The sequence below is a fragment of the Chenopodium quinoa genome, unplaced genomic scaffold (genome assembly GCF_001683475.1).
Source record: "Chenopodium quinoa cultivar QQ74 unplaced genomic scaffold, ASM168347v1, whole genome shotgun sequence".
In the NCBI taxonomy this organism is placed as follows: Eukaryota; Viridiplantae; Streptophyta; class Magnoliopsida; order Caryophyllales; family Amaranthaceae; genus Chenopodium; species Chenopodium quinoa.
Genome location: NW_018742206.1, coordinates 189331 through 213956, shown reverse-complemented (window position 1 = coordinate 213956; position 24626 = coordinate 189331). Strand labels below are relative to the sequence as shown.

At 40.2% G+C, this 24626-nt stretch overlaps 1 protein-coding gene across 2 annotated transcripts in view; it reads left to right on the top strand.

The window, feature by feature from the left end:
* The first annotated feature begins 1287 nt into the window (after positions 1 to 1287).
* The window catches only part of LOC110733352, a 33866-nt gene continuing 10527 nt past the window's right edge, over positions 1288 to 24626 (top strand). The window contains exon 1 of one of the 2 annotated variants that reach the window (XM_021913400.1): positions 1288 to 1637. The gene's annotated coding sequence lies outside the window, so the exon portion shown is untranslated. The remainder of the gene's footprint in view (positions 1638 to 24626) is intronic. The other variant, XM_021913393.1, reaches the window with a different exon arrangement.

The following is a 24626-nucleotide window of genomic DNA, read 5'->3' as shown; positions in this document are numbered from 1 at the left end:
ATTTTATTGATGATTGAATTAAATTGATTTGAATTATGATTTATGAAATAAATTTTGTTTGGAGGTATTGATTTTAATATTGTTTTAATAAATGTATTTGAAGGATTGATTTTAATATCTTGTTTTGAATTATGGTTTGAATTACTTATCACTTTTACATACAGGAGTTGATTTGAGAAGTTGTTGAATTAAATAAAAGGTTTGTATTATGGTTTGAATAACTAGTTGTTGATTTTGAAAAGTTATTAATATAAGATTTAATTTTCAAGTGTTTATTAAAAGGTTGATTTAAAAGCATGTTGAAGTAAATAAAAAGGATTTTTTTAATAGTTATTTTATTATAAAGGCTGATTTTATTCAAAGAGGAATATCTTGAGAATTATTAAATTACTTATAAAAGCTTTAATTTACAAGCATGATTTTTATATTAATCCCACTATGCAGATTCATTGAAGACTATGGACTTTGTATGACCTAGTCTTTCTCCAAGAATAGCCTTGAAATAGTAGGATACTAGCTTGGGGGTGTGCACACTTAGATCGAGAAGAGTGAGTTTTTGAAGATAATTGATTTTATTCATCATTATTATTGAGTTATTGGAATTGGTTTTAAAAAGAGGAACTGGTTTTATAAATCATTTTAATTGATTATTGGAGTTGTTTTGAGAATTGATTTTGAATCATGAGTTGGGAATTATTGGATTAATTATTGGAATTGGTTTTATAAGCATGTTTGCAAATAAATTGGGTTTACTTATCTTGCACTTATTGTACTTAGCTTATTTTGCTAATCCAGATTTTCTATTTGTTTTGGTTCGCCCTGTTTACAGTAATGGTAAGCAGTGTTGATTATTTTCAGGTGGAGTCATGAATGAGCATATGGAAGTCCCGAGATTTACTTCAGATAGTTTAAGGATGTTGGTCTTGTCTTTATTTTAAATACTCATAACAATGTTACTATTTTTATAAGCATTAATAAAATAAAGTTGAGTTTTCCACTACAAATTTTGTTATTGAGTTAAGTATTTTGAGTTGTCTTGCATAATCACGCGGCGGTAACACTCGTAAGTCTATCTCTACGCACTAGTAGAAAAAATGCTATTTGTAACTGGCGAAATTGACTTTTTGTAACTGGCATTGTTGGTTGCGAATGCCACCGTTACAACTAGTGAAAATTATTCATAACCGGCTAATCTTAGTTACAAATAATGTATTATTTGTAACTGGCTTAACCTAAGGCCAGTTACAAAAAGTCTATTTTTAAGTTAGAAAACATATTATTCGTAACTAGCATTAAGTTACGTCAGTTACAATTAGGGGTCGTTTGGTTGGGGGGTATAATCAAAGGGAAAGGGAATGGAAAGACTTCATTCCCTTTGTTGTTGTTTGTTTGTCATCATCTATCATTCCCTTTACCCTTTTTTATTTTTTTGTTTACCCAAATATCTTTTACACCCATTCCCCCCCCCCATACTTTAGCATTCCAATTCCCCTCTCATTACCCATCACTCTCTCTCTCTCTCTCCTCTCTTACCCTAAAAAATTCCCAACAACCGTCACCCCTCACCGGAGCTCCGGCCACCACGACAACCAACCGAGATTGTACACCTGCGACTATTTCCGACCGATCCCCACAAGGTACGATCTCCGGCGACCGTAATATTCATATTTTCGTTCTAGATCTACCTTAATCATGTCGTTTTATTTTGTTTTATTCATAAATTGATAGGTAATTTATACATTATTCCTAATTCTTGAGGAATTATTCACGTTATCAACCACCTCCATAATGATTGATGTTAATTTGTTGTTCATTGTTGCGATTCAAAGGTGTAGTCGTCGTTTGAAGTGCGCCTACGTTAAAGCATGTGATGAATATGCTTGGCACTCATAGGAAGTGGGAATTGACATATACGATTAGGGACAAGGAAAGTAGGGAGCCGCCAACAAGTTTTTAAGGAACTTGTAAACCGTTCATGGATCATAAAAGGCAACCACGATAAAGGGACAACGATAGGCAACAACGATTGACCTGTGAAGGTTACACCCCATTCATAATCCATGAGATTACTAACTCCATATGGTTCGGAATCACGAAAGGAGAATCGGGGATGATGGTATGAAGTGAGTCATGGAGTCACATTCGCCCGTATTGGCCTCTAGTCGATTCTTATAGTGAAAAGTAATTCCTGCGATCTCAAAGGCATACAAACAAAGATTCGATTTGCTCCAAACTATTATTTAGCTAAATTGGTTGAATATTAATGCAACACATAATTCTATAAAATTTGTGATCACTTGAATTAAACAACAAGATTAAAAAGGAACCTAAACCGGTTGTCCAAATTATCTTATTAGGCGTGATTTCAATTACATATTCCCTTTAAACACGCAAAATGGTTATCATAAAAAATAATAGAATGACATCAATATTGGAAGCAACTTAACAATAATTCTAACAATACAAAATCGTTAGAAAAATAATAGAAATAAAAGGAACATAATTCTTACTTTGATTCTGTTTGTTTGCAACTACAAAATAATAAACGAGTTAGTAACTTCAAGGAAATAATAATAAAACAATAATTAAATTAAATTAAATAGAATTGATTTGGGGCCAAACCCTCAAACAGTTCTACCTTTCACGCCTTGGCTTAAGGACAGAACCACGAGTAAAGTATGGACTCCTGGGAGTGCTTGAAGAAGGAATTTTGAAAGAATAAGGGTAGGCTAGTATTTAGGCTAGAGCATAGAAGAGAGAAAAAACTAGAGAATTAATTGATGCCCCGTACATCAGAAATGAGGGGGTATTTATAGAAAAAATGTGCTGAGGGAACACACGAAACTCTAAAATGATAAAAACCCTAAAAAAAGTATCCCGCGACACGGCAAAGTGTACCGTGACACGAGAAATCCCACCGGAAGACGGGAAACATTCCCGTGACACAGTGCACATTTTGTGTGACGCGGGAAATATTTAATGAACGGGGGAGAAAACGCGTTAAGGGTTTACGTGGAAAGGACATGAAAATTCCGTGTCACAGCAGGTTTCCCGTGTCACGGGAAATCCCATCGTCAGATGGGAAAGTTTCCCGTGACACGGTGGACTGTTGCCGTGACGCGGGAATAATTTTCAGTCCGCTTTTCCGTCTTGTTGAAGCATAATGGTTTTGATGATGAGAAACTTGAACTAAAAGCAAACTCATCTAATAAAGATTTACTAGTGTGTGATTAGTCAAGGTGCAGAATAATCTTGGTGATTGAAGAACCATCTGAATCTAAGAAGACATGAAGAAGATCTTTATTGAAGAAATTAAACAAGTTAGAGGAAGAGTTCTCTAACAAGAACTAAGTTCCCTAACATGAACTTGAAGACTACCAATTAAGTTCTTTGGTGGAACTTGATACGCTTGGAGCCCAAGTAATTCATATGATCAGAGTGTGGCGCAGCAATAATAGTTAAGGTTTTATTCTTAGAAATTATTGTTAATATGGTAAGTAGGTTAGTGCACGAAATTTATTAGAAACGTGATAAGTTTGCTTGGTAAATAAAATAAATATGGAAAATAATAAAAGATAGATTGTAGGAAAAGATTTTCTAAAAAGATTATTTTTCTCTAAAGTCGGTTTATTAAGAAAGATAAGTCTTCTTAATAAATATCTTTTTATACTTATTTTTGGAAAAGATTTTATTTCACTTGATTTGCTAAAACTGTGTTTAAAAGATAAGTCAAGTTAACATATTTATCTTTTTAGAAAACCTACTTTCTATACAAGTGTTACTTGTATAAATAGTAGAGAACAAAATGATTTAGGTTTTTTTGTGAGTTTATGCGTGGAGAAATCACAGTGCATGAACTGAGTAAGTTTACCAAGCTTTTAACTTATCATATTAGTTTCGGATTTCGTGCATTGCTTACCTATCATAATAGGCGTCTTATATTTGTATTGGTTGGGTGATTTGGGTGATATTTATAGTTTGTGTTACATACAGTTTTGTGTGAGCTTCTTGGTGAGGCTGTGAGTTTTGTACTGGGGTGGTACGAGTGTTTTGTACTTTAGCAGTACGTGTAGTACTTTGGTGGTACGAGTGAATCTAAGTGTGGTGCTTAGATTGGGTAGGATAGGGTCCTATCAAGTAGCAAGTCCGGTGAGGAACTTGTGAAATAAAGGTCTATGTCTAATAGGTTGTAACTCGGTGTTTGCCCTATTATAGTGAAGTGTTTTGTGTTTGAAATCCCTAAGGTAGGGTCGAGGTTTTACTTCCAGTTGGGCCCTGGAAGGTTTCCTCATAAAATATGTGTGTTTTCTTAAGTTCCTATACGCATTGTTTATTTATCCGAAAAAGTAGTCATTAGGAACTCTATACAATTCACCCCCCTCTTGTATTAATCGTCTCAACTAACACGTCTAAATTCATTTTTAACCCTAATTTCGTTCAACATTTTAAGTGCCGATTGATAATTTTGGGTCATTTTCTGATTTTTATTATTATTTTGGCTAAAGTAAATAAATAAAAAGTTTGGGCCAAAATAAATAATAAAACAGTAAATAAAAAAAAGGTTTGGGCTAAAATTAGAACTATGCTTTGACCAAACATCAAGACTAATCCATGGACTATTCAAAAATACGAATTTAATTCAATACAATTTTTTAAGCACTCTCGGGATTAAATAGTGGCGGTGAAAGGTTGTTCATCATCGGGTTTGGTTTTGGGGAGACATTTTTAAGTGTCTACAGAAGCCCCCACTTTGACTGAGTTTGTAGAAACGTCAGTTTCGAAAACGATAGTCAACGTAGTCGATAGGGACGGAGAATGATTTAAGACGTTCTGCGATCCGAAATCACTCTGCATACGCCAATACCTGTGGAAAAATGTTAATTCTACAGATAAAAGAGTAAAAAGATAGAATACGTATCCGGCACCAGTGTATCGGTGGCTAATGAGTTTGGCAGCTTCATATGCTTGAAGGAATCCACCGGATGACGTTTGTTGAAACGCTTTCCATGCCTGAGGAAAGCCGACTGAGGAATTTGGTAGCTTTCTAAGCCTGAAGAAACCTACCGGATGATACTTTCCATGCCTGAGGAAAGTCGAAGTATGAATTAGGTGTCATTTTGTGCTTGAAGAAATCCACCGATGATGTTTTCCATGCTTGAGGAAAGCCGACTTGGCGGTTTTCTATACTTGAAGAAAAATCCACCGATAACGCTTTCCATGCTTGAGGAAAGCCGACAACTACTGTAATCGCTGAAATTTTGCAAGTGTATGATGGTTCGATTATCCCCGAACGTGGGCCGTGGATGATTCACGCCTTCAAGTCGATTATCCGACCATATTAGGTGTTTAAAATATCGACAAAATTGATTTTGACGCTCCTAGGGGTAAAATAGTAATTTGATACCCTTCAACCGTCAGTTAGAATTTTCCGCGTAATTTTACTAAAAAATTAACTGTCCAATTTGCGCGGAAAATCGTGCAATTTTGGTCAAAATGCCAGGAATATTCGCTGCCAGCTTCGAAAAGTGTGCAGGACAAAAGCCTTAACTCCGTGCCACGTGGATATATCCCGCGTTACGGTGCTGGATTGCCGTCAGACGGGATGAACTCCCATGTCGCGGGAATTTTTTTTGGCACAAAAAATCCCATGCGCCCCGTTCCACGCGCCTGAACATCGTTACTCAGTAACAGGAAACGTGGAACGGTAACGGGGTCGTGCAACGGTCATTTTTTGGCTTTAAATATCAGACATTGCTCCCATTTTTTCCATTCACCATTTCTCTGTCTTCTTCTGCTCTCACTTTTCCTCTCCATTTTTTCACCTTAATTTGCTCAGATTCCCATGCCACGGCGACGACGCACCGGCGTACGACATGTTTCCCGTCAGACGGATCTCCGTCCCGTGTCACGACGGTTCTGTGAGTTTTGTTTCTTTTTTTTATTATTTTTTTCACTAAAATCTCGCTGCTGTTCAGAGCTCGTTGTTGTTGATCGGAACTCCGTCGACTCCTGGACTCTCCGTGACACGGTACCTGATCACCGTGTCGTGGTGTAGGTTCACCGTGTCGCGGCGATGTGCTCTGTTCTCTTCACGTTTTTTGCGAATTTTGGAGCTCAAATATTCATCAATTTTGCTCTAAATTTTTGCCATTTTCTTCATTTTTGGTTCTCCACAAGGATCTATGTAAGTTTCCCTTGATTTTTTCTCGAATTTGCTTCAAATGAGTAATTACATGAAAAAAACCCTTAAACATCAATTTGGGGATTTTTTGATTTTGAGGTTTATGTTGAAATTCTTGCCATGAATTTCCTTTTATATGTATGTATGCGTGTTTGTGAGCGATTTGAGACAAAAATTGCATGATTTGGTGAAGAATTGAGCAAATCACCATTTTTGGTACTACTTGTGGTAAATGGTGTTCTTTGTTCTTCATGTTGTTCTTTTGCACTTGAAATGATGACATATTGGTTGTACATCTTGTAAAATATGCCATGATGCGTCGATCTATTGTTTTTGTGCAATTTTGAGAGATGTTTTGTGTTGTGTATGTACTACATTGTCATGGAGAACATAGTATCATGCAATTAGGAGAACATAGTATTAGTTCGTCATGGAGAAACTAGATACTATAAATAATAAATAATTCCATTATTTTGCTAATTTTTAGCCTTGAGGTAAAAATTTAGCGTATAATAGAAAATGCAATAAATAACTAAATAACTTAGGAAATGATGCTAAGCATTTAGGTATTTTTTATTAAAATACAACTCGATAAAAATAACTAAATGTCTTAGGAAATTATGCTAAGCATTTAGATTTTTATTTTTATAATAGCATGCCTAGACAACGAGATCGCGACCTTTCCACTCATGGCCGGCGTCAGGATTTTTGGGAGGACACTCCCACGATTCCCGAGGGTATGGATGATGACGTCTTAGAGTCTGAGCCTCGGGCCTCTACGGGTAGAGGTAGGTGGGCTCCACCTCCGTGGACATCAAACCAGTTGGTTTTTTGTCTGAGAACCACGTTTCTCATCGTCCACTTGCCGTCATAGTTGACGGCACGCTTCGTCATCACGGTTCTGGAGCCGGAGATTTGATTCCTCGACTTCATCGGATTATCACGAGGGATACTGCTACGAACGCCTTATGGGAATCAGCTGGTCTAGTAGAGTTTTATTCGGCGATCGTAGGGTTTCGCAGCCCCCGGGTTGTGGTGCGACGGTCGTTCGTGCGTTGTTGGAGTATTTTTGGGATACTACCAACACCTTTCACTTTGCTTGGGGGGAGATGATAGTGGCCCCTCTGCACTTTAGCATGATCATTGGTCTACGCTTCACTGACCGGGTCGTACCACAGATGTTTGATCTTTCTTGGGGAGCGGCTGATGAGGCAGTCGATTTGTTAGGTCCGATCGTTCAGCATATCAGGACCCAGCCAGTGTCTCGAGGTGGTCCTAGGAGCGGGCGGTCAGAGTTAGCTTCGGTTCTAGCCCGTGGTTTTGACATGGAGGAGACATCACCTGAGAAGCGAGTGCGGATCTTCATTTTGATTCTCATTTCCATGAATTTTTCTCCTTATAGGAGTTCGCGTGCACTCCTTTGCTATCTTCCTTCTTTAGTCAGGATAAATGAGATAGGATCCTTTAGCTAGCTGATAGGCTTATCGCGTACCTAACAAAAATAACCTAACTATTCCTTCTAACTGTGTAGTAGGGCAAGTAAGGATCGAATCCCAAGAGACTATGGTTCATTCAATTAATCAGACTCAATTAATCACTAAGCACGTCACCAATCAATAATGGATGATAATAATCAACTAATATATTAAATAACACAATTAACTAGAGGAAATATTAATCAATAAACTAAAGCATCCAAGATCAAGCATTACCACGATTATGATTGATAAACTAATAAATCTACCCCCAATATATAAATCAATTGACAAGAAGAAAAGCAATCCCTAATAATAATACCAAAGGTCTCTTCCAAGTTATCAATGGCTTCCCAAATTAACTATCAAGCCTACTTCCGTGGAATCAAGCGAATAAGGGACATTAAACACCATGCCTAGATTCCTAATTATTCAATCATCTACTTCCGTGATGATCTTCAAACCCTTAATTGGAATAACCTAATCCCGTTAATACCCAACTTCCGTTGCAATAAGAACAAAGGGATGATAACAATACTAATTATTCCTAATCTAGTATTGGCATAAACACAATCAATTAAGCATGTCAATTGGGATTATTATTGGGGAATTTAAAGATCTACTTTATACATCAATCATAATCGAGCTTAGCAAGATCCCGGATTAAGGAAACTACTCACACATCATAATAAAATCAAAATCAAGTTCAAAAACAAGAAACAGTAAAGAAAACATATTTAGAGAACAGTGAATATCAGAAAAGAGTGAAGTAAGATAAATACCAATTACTCCAATTGAAAGAACTCAAATTGTTGATGAACAATTGATTAATCTGGGATTAAAAGATTGAAATTGCTTAAAGGAAATAAAACTAGGGTTCTTGAGAGTTTTCTAGGGCTTAAGGAGAAAAACTAATGAAAAACTCTCTTTAAAAGTTAATTACAAAAGGGTATTTATACCCCCAAAAGATAGAAATTCGGAAATAGCTGAAATCGCGCAATCTTGAACATCGCCCGGTCAGACCGGGCAGATCTCGCCCGATCGGGCGGAGGAAGGCTGCGTAAAATACGACAGTTTTCCTTCTTTGCCCGGTCAGACCGGGCGAACCTCGCCCGGTCGGGCGCGCGTAACACGTTTCCAGAATTGCATCTTCATAACTTGACTTCTTCATCGCCCGGTCTGACCGGGCGAAGCCTGCCCGATCGGGCGCGCGTTGCACCGTTCAGAATTGGGCTTCTTCCTGTGAACTCTTCATTGCCCGGTCTGCCCGGGCAAGCCATGCCCGGTCGGGCACTCCACATAAATTGCAGTTCTTGGCTATCAACTCTTCCGAATCTACTAAAAACACGTCCAATTGCCTAGAAACGCTTCATATTCCTGAAAAGCTTACTAAAACAATCGAATACACTAAAGAAGAGATTGTTAGCAAGAAATGGCTCCGTAGAGCTCAAAACCATATAAAATTACTAAGTAAAACCGGGGAAAACCATTGTATAAAACACGTATATCAAATTCCCCCAAGCTAAACCTTTGCTTGTCCCTAAGCAAAGCAATGAATAAATAAATCAATACTTCACCCCAAAAGCAATTCAAATCAATAAATACGATTAAAGGTAAACTCGACAGTTATGCATCAAAGTCAACCAATCAAATCCATCTGACTACTCATCCTGTCTGACAATAGTCAAATAGAGCAAACCACAAGAGCATATAGAATTCAAGACTAGTGTTCACACACTCAACTCTCATTTATGTGGCGAGTAAAAGATATACTCGATTGCTCTCCATCCAACTCCTTTAAATGTGAACAATGCCCTCCCAAACTCACGCACTCGTGTGTTTAAAGAAAACAAGCACTCAACCTAGCAGTCGACTCGAAATATATCAAATCATTCTTTGCATTGGAAAACAACTAATTTCACATTCACACAACTCTATGCACAAAGGTCAGAAGGTCTTCAAAGCTTGTAATGTAAGGCTAGGATAAAAGGTAGGAAATATTTGGGAAAATGTAAGAGTAAAGCTATGCTTAAGGGAGCCAAAATCCTAATAAATAAAACCAAGGTCAAAATGAATTAATGACCAAATCATCTCCAACACAACTCAACTCTACCAAAAATTCACCAAACATCCAATTATATTAAAAATTTCCAACACTTAAAATTTCACTCATATATACAAAATATAAAATTATAGAACTTGAGTGAACAAACAAACTTTGAACTCTCCTTTTTTTTCTTGAGCAGCCTTCAATTAGAACACTTGAACATTGAAACAATTTTTTTCTTTTGCTCTTTCTTTTCCCTTTTTTTCATCTCACATTGGAATTTTTTCTTTGCACAATAAATTTTCAATTTTTTTCAATCCACAACAATAAGAACAAATAAAAACTTCTCAAATCCACCCAAAATTGTGCAGATTACATGCACACTACAACTCCCTCACCTCACTCACTATTAGCTCCCCCAAGCCAAGCTTGGGACTAGTAACCAATGGGGCTTAAATAGGCTTGTAATGTGGCAAAATAAACAATAAAAGGGCACAAGCAACAACATGGGTAGCAAGAAGGGAACAAATGTATCTAATATCGTCTGAAAGCCACCTAGAGGAACAAATGCCTTCGTCCTCCTCAATGTGCATATTAATGAGTCATGCAAACATTACTCAAAGTTATAAACCAATACTCAACTTCATTGACATACCAGGAACTAACACACATTCCTAACCAAATCAACTAGTCAAGCACTATATTCACAAGTAGTTGGGCAAAATTGACTCATGTTAAGACATCCAAGTAATCAAACATCAAATCATGGCTAACCTATCCACAATACTCGTCATCATATACCAAGAATTAAAACAATTTTCATGAATGGGGCACAGGGAAGCATGATTTATTATTCATTGGATCGTATTTTTTGTATGTTTTTTTTTTTTTTTTTTTTTTTTTTTAAAAAAAAAAAAAAAACTAAAATAACTACACTAAAATAAAACAAGAAAGATAAGAGAGATAAGGAGAGAGAGAGTACCACATGTACGAAGCAACTCCCCCAAGCTAAATGCGGCAATGGCCTCATTGCAGCGTAAGGAGAGCATAGGAATCTCGACGGCTCCTCAAAAGGAACCGGAGGGGCCATCATCATCATCACCAACATCATCATCCTCGACATCATCATCATCACCAACAGCTGTGCCACTGCCACCTGCCATATCTCCCGCACCGGGAAAGTGATACCAAGAAGGATGGGGACCATCCCTCGGGATATTCCCTTGCCTGCAGAAGTAGTCATAAACAGGATACATAGCCAAGCGAAAATCCTGCTGGCCTGCGTTAAGCTCCCGAAGGCTAGTCTCTATGGTCTGGACTCGGGTAGAAAGGTCCAGCTGACCTACCCTAAGCTCCCTAATACCGGCCATAATGGCCTCGTTATCACTAGGAGGAGGCGGAGCAGGGGAGGAGGTAGACTCTCTCCTAAAATAGGTCCTAGTGGGGGCAGCTGGTACAGGGGTAGACGAATCACTAGGGAACTGGAGAAGGTAGGAGGGCTGGTGAGGCATAATCTTAGTTAGGGCAGGGGAAGGTAAAGGCACAGAAAACCTGTTGGTTCTCCCTATGATCCAACTAAATCTATTAAAATCTATGGATAACCAACCCGCAGTAGTGAGATAATGCTGATCTAAGGTAATGGGGCCAGGCACTGGGCATCGGCTGGCTTCATCAAAGCCTTCCCGAAGTGCTAGGTGAGTGACAAGGCCTCCTAAGACGATAGGAATGTTAGAGCGTTCACCATTCGATTTAATTGTCGTATATGTGGTGCCTTGCTTTTTAAGGTGAAGGGCAAACAAGTGTGCAATATTCATTGTAAAGTCTCCATCCTCATCCCCACGCCTTAAATAACTACCTAGGATCGAAATCTCGTCCGACCTAACATTATTAGGTTCGATTCTACCAAAAATAGTCCACCCAGTGAATCTAGTCCACAGCCTAAGGACTGGTTGGTGGATTTTGTGTGAAGGGGCGTGCTGGAAAGATTCAATGTTTTCACCAGTCATGGCAAACCAAAGTTCCCCAGAATTGAAGCTACTAGGTTGCACGGTTAAGCCGGTACAAGGAAGTCCAAACTTCCTAGCAAAGCCTTCTAAGGACATTCTATGAGACCTATTCAGCAACCTATACACAACATGCTTCACCAAACCATTCCTACCCTTTTCAATATCAAATGAGCTCAAAAATTCAAGAGTTAAATCTTCATAAGTTCTATAGTTCATATTGAATAATTGAGACATTCCTAATTTTGCAAACAAATTCTTACATTCCGAATCTATTCCTAGCTTAGAAAGCAATGAACGGTCAAAAAATCGGGTAGGGATTACCTTTCGGCGCGAGAGCTCGATGAACCGCTGCTTTTGGTTTGGAAATTCCGGGACGAAGACCACGTGTGGGTACCCGGGTACACTTTCCAAGTCCAATTGTGGTTGTTGTTGTGGTGTGCTTCTCGTTCTTTTCCTTTGAGACATCATCAAGAGCCCGAAATTATGTGAGTGATGAGATAGCTTGGGGATTTCTTGAGGTTAAACAAGGAGGAGGGACGGAATTGCAGAAATTTTTGCAAAAATATTGGGTTTTCGTGGTGAATTTGAGGGATTTGATTGTTGAATCTTGATGAAATTGGATGGGAGATGAAGTTAGGGTTGTGGAATTGGGGATTTTTAGAGAGAGAAAGAGTAGAGGGTATGAGAGTTTGAGGGATGGAGAAGAAAAGAAAACGCTGAAATCTCTAATTTAAGCCCGCAGGATTCTGTCGCGCCCGATCGGGCGCTCTTTGCCCGGTCTGACCGGGCGAAGGAGACTGGACCTTTTTTTTTTTTTTTTTTTTTTTTTTTTTTTTTTTTCAGATTCTGCTACTCGCGCCCGATCGGGCAGACATTGCCCGGTCTGATCGGGCGGAGTAAAGCTTAGCTTCATATTCTCTTTCTGGCTCTTTGTTTCTCGCGCCCGATCGGGCGGACATTGCCCGGTCTGATCGGGCGGAGAAAAGCTTAACTTCATATTCTCTTTTTGGCTCTTTGTTTCTCGCGCCCGATCGGGCGGAATTTGCCCGGTCTGCCCGGGCGAAGAGCAAAAACGCGGTAACTCGATCTTTGACTGCTCTCTTGACATCCCACTTCGTGCTTAGCTTGATACTCTCTGTAAAACAGCATAACACAGACATAAACTGAAAGATAAAGTATAAAATACTAAGGAAAAGAAAAAAAAAAAAAAAAAAAAAAAAAAAAAAAAAAAAAAAAAAAAAAAAAAAGAATCGGGTTGCCTCCCGCAAGCGCTTGTTTAGAAGGTCATTAGCTTGACCGTATTCATCCTCATTGAGTTTGTGGTGGGGAAGAGAACGTGATATCTGACTTCTCTTCAATAGGATCTCCCGCTCGATAGTGCTTCACCCTTTGTCCATTGACTTTGAAGGTGCCCCCGGTGTTGTTCCATAATTCAATGGTGCCATAAGGATATGCTTTGTAGACCGTGAAAGGGCCCGACCATCTTGACCTGAGTTTCCCTGGGAATAGTTTCAACCTTGAATTGAATAGAAGGACTTGCTCTCCTTCTTTGAATTCTCTTCTTATGAGGCCCTTGTCGTGCCACCTCTTTGTTTTCTCCTTATAAAGCTTTGAACTCTCATAGGCTTCGAGGCGGAGCTCATCTAGCTCATTCAACTGCAATAGCCTCTTCTCTCCCGCGGCCTTAGCGTCAAAGTTTAGGCTTTTGATGGCCCAGAATGCTCGATGTTCTAGCTCGACGGGTAAGTGACAAGCTTTTCCGTATACAAGTCTGTACGGGGTTGTACCTATTGGAGTTTTGTAAGCTGTTCGGTAGGCCCAAAGTGCATCATCAATTTTGTCAGCCCAATCCTTTCTCGTTCTTGCAACTGTTTTCTCTAGGATGGACTTTATCTCTCGATTTGATACCTCTACTTGGCCACTGGTTTGGGGGTGATAGCCAATTCCAAGTTTATGCTGCACTCCATATTTCTTCAACATTGCTTCGAATCGGCTCTCCATGAAGTGTGTTCCCCTGTCACTAATCAACACACGTGGGATACCAAATCTATTGAAAATGTTTTTCTTGAAGAATTTACTTACCACACGGGCATCATTGCTTGGTGTAGCAATGGCCTCAACCCATTTTGACACGTAGTCAACGGCTACCAAAATGTATCGATTCCCCTTAGAGGAAGAGAAAGGGCCCATGAAATCTATCCCCCACACATCAAACAACTCGACCTCGAGTATGTTGGTGAGTGGCATTTCGTTCCTCTTGGAAATATTTCCCGTTCGTTGACAACGGTCACAGGCCTTGACATAGGAGTACACATCCTTAAACATAGTGGGCCAGTAAAATCCGCATTGTAGGATCTTCGCACTTGTTTTCGAGGGGCCTGCATGTCCACCACAAGGTAAGTCATGGCAATGAGAAATTATATTGCTTACCTCACATTCGGGAATGCACCGTCTGATCACTGCATCGGCACATAGTTTGTACAAGAAAGGGTCTTCCCAAAAGTGTCGGTGTGCCTCATAAAGGAATTTCTTCCTTTGTTGATAGGAGTACCCGTGAGGCAGTGTACCTGTAGAAAGATAGTTAGCTAAATCAGCATACCAAGGAGATTCAACCTGTAAAAGAGCTAACAAACGCTCAGCGGGAAAAGAGTCGTCAAATGGGAGGTTATCCTCATCCTCCTCATCAAGGAGGAGGCGAGAGAGATGGTCTGCGACGACATTCTCTGTCCCCTTCGTATCTCTGATCTCTATATCATAATCCTGCAATTGGAGGATCCATCTAAACAACCGCGGCTTGGCATTGCTCTTGCTCATCAGATATTTCAATGCCGCATGATCTGTATGGATAATCACTTTTGACCCAACTAAATAAGAATGAAACTTATCTATTGCATATATGACAGCTAGCATCTCTTTTTCAGTAGTTGCATAATTCATTTGAGCAGGGCTAAGAGTTTTACTAGAGTAATATATAGCATGCAATTTCTTATCCTTTCGTTGCCCCAGGACGGCCCCTATCGCATAATCACTAGCATCGCACATGATTTCAAAGGGTAGGGCCCAATCCGGGGGTTGCATAACAGGAGCAGAGGTTAAGGCTTCCTTCAACCTGTTAAAAGCTTCAAGACAAGCATCATTAAAATAAAATTGGGCGTCCTTAGCTAACAGTTCGGTTAAGGGTCGAGCAATTTTTTGAAAAGTCCTTGATAAACCTGCGATAAAAACCTGCATGGCCAAGAAAACTTCGTACTCCTTTCACAGAATTTGGAGGGGGAAGTTTCTCTATTACCTCTACTTTGGCTTTGTCCACTTCAATCCCTTTGTTTGAAACTACATGGCCTAAAACGATTCCCTGTTGTACCATAAAATGGCACTTCTCCCAGTTCAATATCAGATTGACATCCTGGCATCTATGGAGCACCTTTGTTAGATTATCAAGGCAAATATCGAAAGATGAACCATAAACAGAAAAATCATCCATAAAAACTTCCATAGAATTTTCTATGAGACCTGAGAAAATAGCCATCATACACCGTTGGAACGTGGCTGGGGCATTACACAGTCCGAATGGCATTCTGCGATATGCGAAGGTGCCATATGGACATGTGAATGTAGTCTTTTCCTGATCACAAGGGCGGATGGGGATTTGAAAAAAACCGGAATATCCATCCAAGTAACAGAAAAAGGAATGGTTAGCCAATCGTTCGAGCATTTGATCAATGAAAGGCAAGGGGAAATGATCTTTACGGGTGGCTTTATTTAATTTTCTGTAATCAATGCACATCCGCCACCCTGTAACAGTTCTTGTGGCAACAGGCTCGCCTTTGTCATTCTTGACAACTGTCATACCTCCTTTCTTTGGTACTACTTGTACAGGACTAACCCACTTACTATCTGAGATAGGGTAGATTATTCCTGCAGCAAGCAATTTGAGAACCTCTTTCTTGACTACCTCCATCATAGTTGGATTTAGCCTTCTTTGAGGTTCTCTAGAGGAGGCATGATCGTCCTCAAGAATGATCTTATGCATACAAAAAGAGGGATTAATACCCTTGATATCATCAATGGTATACCCAATAACATTTCTATATTTTCTTAAAACAGCGAGAAGTTTCTCTAATTCAATGTTATTAAGCTCAGCATTAACAATAACAGGGTATGTATTTTTAGGACCAAGATATGCATATTTAAGATTAGATGGAAGGGGTTTCAACTCTACCTCGGGAGGCGTCGAACTCTCCCCAACACTCGATGTACTAAGGACTTCCTTGACTGGAGCGATGATTGGATTAGCTTTTGCGTCTTCTAGTAGCCTCGTGTACTCCCTTACTTCCCAATCTTCATCATGGATACTCCCTATCAACACCGTTTCAAGAGCATCTTCCTTTTTGATCAGGGGAAGTTGTTCTTGTTGTAGATCATCGAGGACATCCACTTGACAAATAGTCTCACCCATAGACGGATTTCCCATAGCATTCAGTAATGAATACTCCATTTTCTCATCCCCTACTTCAAATGTTATTTTCCCATTCTTCATGTCAATAATTGCACCTGCAGTAGCTAAGAATGGTCTACCAAGAATAATAGGGACATGGGCATCTTCTTCCATTTCCATAACAACAAAATCACATGGAATAAAGAATTTACCAACTCGCAATGGAACATCTTCAAGTATACCGAGGGGAAATTTAACTGACCTGTCTGCAAGTTGCAGAGATATCCTTGTAGGCTTTAGCTCACCCATTTGAAGCTTTTCGCAGATGGAGAGCGGCATAAGGCTTACACTTGCACCAAGATCGCATAGCGCTCTATTGATCTCTATATCTCCGAGCTTCACTGGGATTGAATAGCTGCCTGGATCACCTAGTTTCTTAGGAAGAGTGTTTTGCAGAATGGCACTACATTCTGCAGTTAGAGAAACAGTAGCATTCTCTGCAAGCTTCTTCTTGTTAGATAGCATGTCTTTCAAAAACTTTGCATAAGAAGGCATTTCAGAAATTGCATCCAAGAACGGTATATTAATGTGAAGTTTCTTAAGGATGTCTAGAAATTTACCGTACTTTTTCTCTAACTTAGCCTGGGCTAACCTCTGTGGGAAAGGGACTCTTGGCATGTATGGGGCGAGAGGTGGGATCGGTTCCCGTGGCTTTTCTTGAACATCATTCCTTGGAATTAGGCTGTCTGGATCTCCCGCCCGGTCGGGCAGTGATTGCCCGGTCTGACCGGGCGAAGAAGAGCTGCTTATGTTCTTCTGTTTGTCTGGAATTTCTTCTTGCGCCCGATCGGGCGGACCTTGCCCGGTCTGAGCGGGCGAAGAAGAAATTCGCACAGTCCCCTGTTTTTCGTCGACTGCTTCTCGCGCCCGATCGGGCGGACATTGCCCGGTCTGACCGGGCGAAGAAGAATTTTGCAAAATCCCCTGTTTTTCACTCATTCCCTCAATATCTATCGTTGATGGTTCCCTTACGGGAAGGTCTTCCAACTGTTTTCCACTCCTTAAAATTACAGCATTCATGTGCCCCTTTTGTGGTTGCTCTGTTTGGCCAGGAAACGTACCTGGTGTTTTTGAAGATTGGCCGACTTGATGAGCAAGTTGGCTTATTTGATTTTCCATGAGCTTATTCTGGGCTTGTAACTGTTGGATGGAATTATTTGTGGTGTTGATGAAGTTCTCCATCATTAGTTCGAGATTGGATTTTTGAGGGAGTGGTTGCATAGGTTGCATGGGTTGTTGTACTAGGGGTGGTCTTGGTTGAAAACCAGGTGGATTATAATTGTTGTTTCGAGGTGGGGGCGGAGGTGGATTTTGCTGAGCCTGGGTGTTTTTGTATGAGAAATTTGGGTGATTCTTCCAACCTTCATTATAAGTATTAGAATGGGGATCGTATGGTCTTTTAGGGTTGGAATTGTAGAAGGCATTGGCTTCCTCAATTGATACCTCATTCGAATTTCGTGGGCAATTAGGTGCGATGTGACCTTGAGTATTACACATTTGACAAGTTTCTAGCACATTATTAGAAGATCCAGTTTGTAATCTATCGAACTTGCTTGAAAGTGCCTGCACAGAACTAGTTAAAAGAGTTAGAGCATCAACATCTAATTTACCTCCTTTCTTGACACTATTTCGGCCGCCTGGGTGATAGTTGTCATTGGCTGACATCTTCTCAACCAGCTCCTTTGCTTCGGTTGGATTTTTAGTTAAAAGGGAGCCTCCAGATGCGGCGTCGATATAGATCCGGAATTCATGGGTTAGACCGTTATAAAAGGTTTGGATTAACATCCATTCAGGTATGCCATGATGAGGGCACTGTCTCTGTAATCTCTTGAATCTCCTCCATGCGTCATATAAGGATTCTTCATCTGATTGCCTGAAAGTGGATAGCTCGTTCCTTAATCTTGCAGTCTTTTCTTGTCCCAAGAACTTGACCAGAAAAGCTTTTACTAGTTTATCCCATGTATCAAAGGAACCAGAACCCTCATCTCTTAACCATTCCTTCGCCCTATCCCGTAATGAGAATGGAAAAAGGCGAAGTCTAAGAGCATCATCTGTAACACCATTCAGCTTCATAGTGTCACACTTTTCCAAGAAACCATCTATATGATTCACTGGGCAATCAAGAGGTGTGCCAGCAAATGAATCATTGGATATGAATTGAATAAACTGCGGTTTCAATTCAAAATTCTGAGCGGTGATAGGTGGTCTAACAATGCTAGAAAGGAGTCCGGTTGTTGTGTCAGGGATACCGTACTCCAAAAGAGACTTTGTTGCTTGGTCTTCCATATTTCTGTTACCTGCTCTTCTTCTACTTCTTCGTCTTCTTGCAGTCGCTTCAATTTCTGAATCGAGAGGCACTAAGTCGTCTGACCCTGAGCGACGTGTTTGCATACAACAAAGAACTAGGCAAAGAACATCAAAAACACAGGAGGCAATAGCCGAAGCAACAAACAACGCTTAGTAAAAACGAATCACGGAAAATCAATATGAAACCGTTAGTCCCCGGCAACGGCGCCAAAATTTGATAGGCTTATCGCGTACCTAACAAAAATAACCTAACTATTCCTTCTAACTGTGTAGTAGGGCAAGTAAGGATCGAATCCCAAGAGACTATGGTTCATTCAATTAATCAGACTCAATTAATCACTAAGCACGTCACCAATCAATAATGGATGATAATAATCAACTAATATATTAAATAACACAATTAACTAGAGGAAATATTAATCAATAAACTAAAGCATCCAAGATCAAGCATTACCACGATTATGATTGATAAACTAATAAATCTACCCCCAATATATAAATCAATTGACAAGAAGAAAAGCAATCCCTAATAATAATACCAAAGGTCTCTTCCAAGTTATCAATGGCTTCCCAAATTAACTATCAAGCCTACTTCCGTGGAATCAAGCGAATAAGGGACATTAAACACCATGCCTAGATTCCTAATTATTCAATCATCTACTTCCGTGATGATCTTCAAACCCTTAATTGGAATAACCTAATCCCGTTAATACCCAACTTCCGTTGCAATAAGAACAAAGGGATGATAACAATACTAATTATTCCTAATCTAGTATTGGCATAAACACAATCAATTAAGCATGTCAATTGGGATTATTATTGGGGAATTTAAAGATCTACTTTATACATCAATCATAATCGAGCTTAGCAAGATCCCGGATTAAGGAAACTACTCACACATCATAATAAAATCAAAATCAAGTTCAAAAACAAGAAACAGTAAAGAAAACATATTTAGAGAACAGTGAATATCAGAAAAGAGTGAAGTAAGATAAATACCAATTACTCCAATTGAAAGAACTCAAATTGTTGATGAACAATTGATTAATCTGGGATTAAAAGATTGAAATTGCTTAAAGGAAATAAAACTAGGGTTCTTGAGAGTTTTCTAGGGCTTAAGGAGAAAAACTAATGAAAAACTCTCTTTAAAAGTTAATTACAAAAGGGTATTTATACCCCCAAAAGATAGAAATTCGGAAATAGCTGAAATCGCGCAATCTTGAACATCGCCCGGTCAGACCGGGCAGATCTCGCCCGATCGGGCGGAGGAAGGCTGCGTAAAATACGACAGTTTTCCTTCTTTGCCCGGTCAGACCGGGCGAACCTCGCCCGGTCGGGCGCGCGTAACACGTTTCCAGAATTGCATCTTCATAACTTGACTTCTTCATCGCCCGGTCTGACCGGGCGAAGCCTGCCCGATCGGGCGCGCGTTGCACCGTTCAGAATTGGGCTTCTTCCTGTGAACTCTTCATTGCCCGGTCTGCCCGGGCAAGCCATGCCCGGTCGGGCACTCCACATAAATTGCAGTTCTTGGCTATCAACTCTTCCGAATCTACTAAAAACACGTCCAATTGCCTAGAAACGCTTCATATTCCTGAAAAGCTTACTAAAACAATCGAATACACTAAAGAAGAGATTGTTAGCAAGAAATGGCTCCGTAGAGCTCAAAACCATATAAAATTACTAAGTAAAACCGGGGAAAACCATTGTATAAAACACGTATATCACTAGCCAGCCTCGGATATGCCGACCTTCTCTTGTCGTTACGTCATGGTTGTAGGCAGCTGAACGACGAGTCCCGTGTCACTATCCTCGGTCTATGGAGAGTCGTAGAGGTGATGATCCTTTCCTCTTCTTATTTTATTTTAATTTGTTCGACTCATGTGCTCAAAGATTACTTTTCATTGCAGTTATGGTTCTACGAGTACTTTCCAGGATTAGCCCCTCTACGGCGTCGTGGAGCAGTTCATGACTTCTCTGTCGGGGCCAGCTGGCGTGACCGAGGAGAGTCACGGGTGGAGTTTGTCTCTGCGCTGCGCAGGTTGCTACGCCGAGGCACCTCTTCTGTTGGCATAAGAATTACTTTTGTAGCCTGTTATATTCTATCTTGACGTTATTTTTGGTGCTTCATTGCAACTTTTTATGGTTTTCAAGTTGCTATTGATGTCCAGTATCGTGCTTGGGCTGGGATGACTAATCTCCCCAAGGCCTTGCAGCTTTCAGCGTACCGCACTGTTTTTGTTGGTACCGGACGCTTTGTCTGGTATCTGGGGGAGCGTGTCGTTCGTCAGCACAGTGGTGATCGCTTTGTGGTGCCCTTGTCTCCACCGGAGTCGATGCTGGACTCGCGCTTGCTTAGGGAGCTGATAAACAGGGGAGTGCGTTACACTTTTCTTTGGCAGGAGCTTGTGCGTATGGAGGGTGATTATGCGCAGGACTTGCTTCCCTCTTTGGCTCCTCCACCCCGTTTTCCTGAGGTATGATTTCTTTTGAGGAGTTTTGTCGCTAGTCTCTGATAAATAGTCGAATAACTTGATTATTCGATCGTATTTTCAGACGACTGTTCGCCGTGTGGGGAGGATTGAGATTCCGCCTCAATCCATCCGCTACCCAGGGCTGATTGGTATTACCGAGGACCATATTGTTGACGCGCTAGAGGGTTCAGACAGGCGCAGGAGTCTCTGCCTGAGGTTTTTGAGCCGGTAAGCATTTGATGCATTATTTATCCCTTTTAACACCGCTTGTTACTGATTTTTCTTTGTTTTTGTTCTCAGCCTACCCGCCCGGAGATGATGGGATTCATGAATCTGATTGACGCTCTGAAGTACTACATCATCAAGCTTCGGCCTGGTGCGAGTTGTCGGAGCAGTTCTGGCGATGTTCTTGAGGTATGTTCACTTTCTTCCATTTCTACCATTTGTTTTATTTTGCATTGTTGATGTCTTTTGATTTTGTATCCTTCAGGAGCAACAGAGGTCCTTCTCGCGCTCGAGGCATAGAGGCTCGGACGAGGGAGAGCCTAGTCGTGGTAGACGATCTCCCGAGGCTCATCGGCATTCTCAGTCTCAATGGGAGCCTCAGATTTATCAGCCATTTTAGGAGGCTCAGTGGCAGCAGCCTCAGTCTTCCCAGCGCCTTCAGGGTCAGGGTTAGTGGCAGCGACAGTCGTTTTCACAGCCTTCACAGCCTGAGTTTAGGCCAGTTATGACTCCCGTGGATCCTAGCTTATTTTTAGCTCCATCGTCTAGGGTTCCTCCACCAGTGTCGGGCTTGTTTTCAGTTCCAGTGTATGGGACGATGCCTCCACCGACGATTCTTGTTTCTTTGAGTCAGTCTACACCATTTTTCCAGTTGGACGGGTCCTGCTTTGAGTTTGACTGCTACTGGAGTTACAGGGACTAGTAGGGATACTACTCCTCGTACTCGGATGATGGCGGGACTCTTTGGCTCACCGTTCCCATATTCACAGGCTCGAGATGACACTGATCCTAACTCTTCTAGTTCTGCAGATTTTTGACCGAGGGTCTGTATTTGTACATATTGTGATGACACTTGACGCTGCTTATTTATTATGACTTGCTTTATACATTATTCACAGTTTATGTATTTATTAGTGTATGTTAGTGTGTGCTTGAGACTCATTGTGTGTGATCGTGTAGTTATTAATGACGCGACAAAAAAACGTAAGTGGAGTAAGTGAAGGACTTGAGGGTACCGACCTTCCCCAAAAGAAAAAGAAAAAAAAAGAAAAGAAAAATCTGAATAAGTTTTACAACTACTCCAAATTAAATATGTTTCGAAATGGGACGAGGTTTATAACTTCCCCAAAGAAAAATAAAATAATAATAGAAATAAAATAATAAATAATAATGATGAATAAAATAATAAAAAATAAAAAATAAAAAAAATAAAATGATAAAAATAAAAAAAAATATTAATATTAATAGAAAAAAGTTGAGAATTTTATTAGGAATGAAACTCTTGAAAAAACAGAAAAAAAAATAAACAGTGAAGATAAAACAATAAAAAAAATCCGGATAGATACAGGAAAAGATAAAAAAAAAAAAAAAAAAAAAAACGCGTGTGCGCCGCGACACGGCACTGTACACCGTGTCACGGCAAAATCTGTCGTGTCGCAGCAAAAATTCCCGTGACACGATGGGAATTCCCGTCTCAAGGGGCGCGTATTCTTCAACAGTGAGGTTTACGCGTATAAAAAGATAGATTCTGAGTAGTTCCGAGCGTTTTTGCTATAAAATAGGACCAGTATATTCGTGATATGCATAATTACAAAACACAAAATAATTAGAATTTCATATTTCAACAATAATGTCTTAGAATTTTGATAATACATTGCGCGACTGGTCTTATTCTTTGACCAATGCTGACAAAAGAGAGTTGGGATTGTTTCATGTCAGGGGTTTACTAGCCCTGAGACATGTAGCGATTGAACATGATTTTTTTAGGGCAGCATTAGACTATTGGAGTCAAGAAACACATTGTTTTAAATTTGATTATGATGAAATCTGTCCCCTGCCGGAGGAATTCGGTGCCATCTTTGGATTTCCTGCCAGGAATCTTAATGCCATGCCTACCTTACGTGAGTTTATTACCAAGACTTTGAACGCCATCTGGATCTAATAGATCCAGATTTAAATAGAATTGTGTGTGGTAATGAGGTAGACTTAGAAAAAAAACTTGCAAATTTATATTTCAATCGCCCTGTCTTTGAGTCTTATCATGTATACCGTAGAAGGGCATATATTTTTTGCATTTTTAGCAAGCTTTTATTTGCTAACGGTAGGGTAGGACATGCTTTTCTAGCATCCGTGCTTGAACATGTAGAATCTGGGAGGTCTCCTATGCCTACGTGCTTTGGAGAAACATTTCGTGGCCTTGACGAAGAAAAAGTTGACCGGAAAGCCATCAGTAAGGGCTCTCTAGTACTGCTGCAGGTAAAAACACGCTCCGAGTAGCCCCCGTGACACAAAACAGGCACTGTGGCCTTCTGCCGTGACACGGTGAACTCTGCCGTGTCAAGGTGGAATCTGCAATTTTTTTTTCGACTGATTGATATATTTTTTTTTAGATTTGGTTGATGGAGCGTTTAGAACTATTTGAAGCCCCCGACGATATTGAAAAATATGGCCCTAACGATCTAGTCCGCATGAAGAAGAATTACTCTGTAGACATGTCGTATAAAGACTGGAAGAATTTCTTTGCAAAGAGAGAATTTTCCATTCGTTGGGTGGTGCCTTGGTGGAGGCTTACTAGGATGGTTGGTACGAATGATACTCCGAATGCACACTTTTCTGGATCTATTTCAATCCCTCGAGAATTGATCACTTATCCCAGTAATTTTCCTGACGTGACTCCGAATGCACACTTTGCTGGATTTAATCTCATGTTGTACTTGCGGAGTCTTTCAAAGAACTTTCGAAGTGCAATGATGTGGCCTGGGTGATCTTTAGACTTAACGATCATATCATCGACATAGACCTCCACCTCTTTGTGCATCATATCATGTAACAATACTGTGGCTGCTTTTTGGTAGGTGGCACCCGCGTTTTTCAACCCGAATGGCATTACCGTATAGCAATATGTACCCCATTGTGTGATGAATGTGGTTTCTCCATATCTTCTTCAGCCATTAATACTTGATTATATCCGGCGTAGCCGTCCATGAACAATAGGAGTGCATGGTTTGTTGTGTTATCGACCAGAATGTCAATGTGAGGTAGAGGGAACCCATCTTTCGGGCTTGCCTTATTGAGGTCCCTGTAATCAACACACATTCTGACCCTTCCATCCTTCTTTGGAACTGGAACCACATTTGCTATCCATTCTGGATACTTGGATACCTTGATGAAACCTGCGGCCAACTGCTTTCTGATTTCTTCTTTGATTTTGAGAGCCACATCCGGTTTATACGGCGCAACTTTTGTTTGACAGGCTTCATACCTGGAATGAGTGGTATCGTATGCTGAGCTATATCCCTGTCAATTCCTGGCATATCTTGGTAAAACCAAGCAAATACATCAACAAATTCAATAAGCAAGTTAATTAGCTCTTTGAGTTCATCTTGACTTAATGTTAATCTAAATTTTACTTCTTT